Below are 4497 nucleotides of genomic sequence, written 5' to 3' on the forward strand. Positions count from 1 at the left end.
TTTTTCCTGAGTAGTTGAATTTAAGCAGTTATGTACAGTCCAACGTAAATAATGCACGCGTATCAAATAAGTAAGTTAACCCTGTTCGGTCCGGGGGGGGCGGATTCCGCCCCCCCTGACGGTTTTTTTTTAATAACTCCTGATTGCTTTGTTATATGGCTATGATGCTTACTGAGTTTCAACATTTATCTATTAGACACCTGCATGCTAATTTTTTAGGTCCCATACCCTTCAGAGGCTTTGATATTGGCCATTACTCGAAACTACCCCTAAAAATCTCTATGAAATCCTTATAATGGGGAAAATATAATAACTCCTGTTAGGATTATCCTTAGAACTTGAAACTTGCAACACAACTTTGTTTCATCAAGAAGAATCATTTTGAATAATTTGAACACGTGACTAATCCGATTTCCCGATTTTGTCGGATTTTACCCGAAAATCGGAAAAAAACGGATTTTCGGGAATTTTTTGGCAATTTTTCATCCGATTCATGTAAAAACCGGAAGATATGTTAAATAGCTTTTATTTAGCTTTTAGAAACTTCAAACAGAATGTAAAAATTCGCTCTAGAACAAAAGTAATTATATTTTAAGCAGATAGTGGCATTTTTAACAAATTTCAAGCTTTTGATGACGTCACAGAAAATGTGCTGACGCAAGCAAATTTTTTTTGGCGCCATTTTGTTCCTTTTATGACGTACTATAAGTGTGCCAAGTTTGATTCAATTTGAACAACCCTATGAAAAGTTATTGAGGGGGGGCGGAATCCGCCCCCCCCCCGGTCATAGTATGTTCGAAAAACCCCGGACCGAATAGGGTTAAGGTTACTGTAAAGGAAACAATTTTTTTTTTAGGTTTCTTCAAAAAATTCTTGACATATAGAAAAAAAAAATTTCTTTCGAATGACATATTTTATATTCCATGAAATTCAGAAGTGTTATATCCTTCACACCTTCGAGAAAATATGTGCAAAATGAGTTGAGCATATTATTTGTAAACATTATGCATGATATGGAACTCCCGTATAATTATATGCATAATTGCCGCCCCATAAGGGGCGGTTCTTAGTCCGCCAGGCGTGAATGAAAAGATTTTTTTGCTGAGCGAAATCTTGCGTTTCGTGCTGTGCTACTTGATTTCGTGTAAACAAACTACTTAAGTAGTACAGCTTCGAAGTAGCACAAACTTTAAAATAAACGAATAGAACCTAAGAAAAATTAATTGTGAAGCTGTACTTAAAAGCCAGGTTTCTGACATCAAACTGTCATGGCGGCGACCAATAGATTTGAGTGAGTATCACTGTGTAACTGGCAATGCGATGATGACAGTGATCTGGAAGAATCTTTTAATGATGACAACCTTATACATTCTTGCATTACATAGCTGTGAAAAATACTTTGTTGATAATGTTGATAGCTAGCTAGATCAATTTCCATGATGGTGGACTCATCATTTGCATACTGCTTAAAAAGCCTACACCCTGGAATTAGCTAGCTATATGTCTATGTAATGTAAGTAACTGCAGCATTATAATTGTTTTTCTTTATGTAAAGTTCTGTAAAGTAGTCACCCCTGAAATTCAGCTGTGCAAAAAGAGTGTGTAAGTTTGGATTTGGGAAAGAGAGAACACTCGCATTTTTCCAAACGTCCAATTGACGTTCGGCTAAACTTCAGAAAATGTACACAAAAAAATTCAATCAAATATAAACTGCAACACAGTTACACACTTACTCACTGAGTCCACTTGGAAATTCTCATTCTTTGTGTGTAGCTAGAATTGCGTATTTGCAGCTTCGTTATGATAACCAAGATTTTTCTGCACAAATTCTACAGTTGCTCCTGGCGTTCTTCACGAAACCGACCACCCACCCACCATGACAAACATCCATGTAGCTTTGTAGCAACAAAGGTTTATGAGCTCGTTCACATAAACTAATGTAGCTAGCATGCTCAAAGAAGAAGGAGGCGGAGAGGTAGTCTAAAAGCGTATCAAAGTGTACAAGGGGAAGGGGTCTTCAAAGGGCTTACATATCTATATACGCTTTAAAAATTATTGCGGTTTTTTTAGGTATCTTTTCTGCAAAAAAAATGCCTGGTTATTTCAACTTTAACACCTTAGACCTGCCACAGTTACCAATTGTCCTTTTAACAAGTAACGTGTTATAATTAATAGTCATTAAGTTGATTTTTCAAAGAGGGGTGATCTGTAACTCGCGAAAGGGGTAAGTCGAAAGCCAAGCATACAATGGAGTATAAGATTTGTAGTATGTACGCATTTTTGAATAGACCCATTATATAGTTGTTGACAAGTGATTTTTGTCTGTTTTACCCACATGTGACTGGTTAATCCTTAAACTATAACTTCATTTTTGGATTGCTTATTTGATCAATTATATATTTTTTTAGAATCAAAAGAAGGATAAATTTAATGGAGATCCTAACTCGAAATATAAAGGACGTACTTGTAAATGAATAAAGGAAAAGTCCTTCTGATACGTTACAACCAGTAAACCACAATGTTTTTTAGCTTAAAGTTGCAGAAAAACTTGCCACCATGAACATGAACTGATGCATATATCTATAGATTTTGTTTTTGCAGATTTTATAGATTATGCCTTTCAATTTTTTAACCTATAAATTTGATTTAAAAATAATAATGCTGCAGGTCTATAGTAGACCTGGAGTTTTAATATTTTTAAAGTAATCGTTGGCCTGATTTTTTTTTATATTTTTATTTTGTATAATATATACTTTTACATTTTTTATGCGTGTGTCTGAACAAAGTGTTATTTTGTCCTAAAATCTTATTTTTTGATTGGGATTTTTTAATTTCTTTTTTAAATGAATATTTGTAAAGTTTTATTTTAAATGCTTCACAGACTGCATTTGAAACATTTTGACAGTATCAATTGTGCATGAAAACAGTATAAATATAATCCAATTTATAGTGAGGTAGAACGTAGCAAAAAATTCAGCCGTATCACTGTATATAATACTGTGCGAAATAATTCTTTAAAAAACTTAACTGGAAATATTTTCTTATTCTTTCCGGATCTTAATAGTTATAGACTGTTTGCTGCTCTTGAAAAAATCCACTAGAAACAAAATCAAATGTGCATGTAACTTCCAGATTTAAACCTAGCATGCAGAGTTAGAATGTGCACACGTGATAAGATAAAACGCACTGATTATCCTTTCATTGTGCACTTCGCCTGTTGGTGCAACCTCAACCCCAGGGTTTATAAAAAGAGAACGAGCCCTGGGGTCAAGGTTGGTGTTGGGGCTAATCATCGCTTTGGAAAATAAGGGGTGGCATATGCATCAGCTTTGAAAGAACAACTGTGGTATCATGGTAAACAAGGGCGGCAAGTAGTTGCAACTATATACTAGTAATATTTTTTAGATAGTTTACTTTCACCATCGATAAATATATAAATGTTGTCGTATAAAAAATCATTAAAAAAAATTAAAGTTAAGGAGTATTCCAACCTCGTCCCCAGGGTCTTGTGACCCCTGAGCCGTTATTACGGAGTGGCCAACAATGACCCTGGAACAGGCAGGTCATGTGACAAAAAATGCCCAGATATACTGGGCATTTTTTAAAAACCAAAGATAATGAGATGCAAATTTGGCGCTCGCCTTCCAAGCCAGATGGCGGGCGAAAAAAGACACAACGTTAAAGAAACTATTTTGTTGATAAAAGCAAAATTGTCAGAATATTACTGACGTAACGTCTATTAATCTCGCTTAGCTTGATTGTTCAATATTGGCGAAGGGCTTTTAGTTTAGAAAATGTTTTGAAAGTTTGTTTCCATTAAAATTCATGAGCTCTAGCTAGCTAGCTGGGCTGTGCTGGAATGTCACGTTAGCTGCCTAGCTAGCTAACGTGACATCCTGAGACAGCTTTACTCAACCAAATATTTATAAAGGACATGTTAAATGGCTATTATTTTCTAAGTGGGTGATTTTGTTAAGAACACGGTACAAGTTGTAGGAGAAGATCTGGGGACTCTAGTTGCACACAGATTTTCTAATATGCACAACAAATTTTTGCTATTTTTTAAAATCAAAACTAAGAATGACAGGTTGTAGTGCTAAATTTATGGATTATTTTTGCAGATTCATATTTAGAGATTTTGCAAAATCTTATTTTGTAAAAGGGACAATATTTGATATCATTAAACTATATAAATAATAGGTTCAGTTAAAGCTGGTTTATTATATACGTGCAGGGTAATAATTCCAAAAATGCCATTTGTACTTGCCACAATATGTAAAAATATGCTGGTGGAGCATAATCAATCACTGGCCTAAAATAAAAATAGGACATTTATTGGCGTTAGAAGAATTAATTTGTTCAAAAACCTTACTTGTTTGTTCATATTTGTTCAAGATTTAGAAGTTTTGTTACAAAACCCTTATCGGCCTCATTTGAATTACTCAAATTCTGAAACCTAGAAAGTGTAGCTAATACAAAATCATTCTTTATATCTAT

The 4497-nt window shown here is 34.4% G+C and overlaps 1 long non-coding RNA gene across 1 annotated transcript; it reads left to right on the top strand.

Annotated features, from left to right (window-relative positions):
- Positions 1–1011: 1011 nt before the first annotated feature.
- On the top strand, positions 1012–4205 carry LOC130613069 (uncharacterized). Its single transcript, XR_008975588.1, has 2 exons — positions 1012–1513; positions 2409–4205. It is a non-coding gene; the product is annotated as an uncharacterized LOC130613069 (long non-coding RNA).
- Positions 4206–4497: the final 292 nt, after the last annotated feature.

The sequence above is a fragment of the Hydractinia symbiolongicarpus genome, chromosome 10 (genome assembly GCF_029227915.1).
Source record: "Hydractinia symbiolongicarpus strain clone_291-10 chromosome 10, HSymV2.1, whole genome shotgun sequence".
Taxonomy (NCBI): domain Eukaryota; kingdom Metazoa; phylum Cnidaria; class Hydrozoa; order Anthoathecata; family Hydractiniidae; genus Hydractinia; species Hydractinia symbiolongicarpus.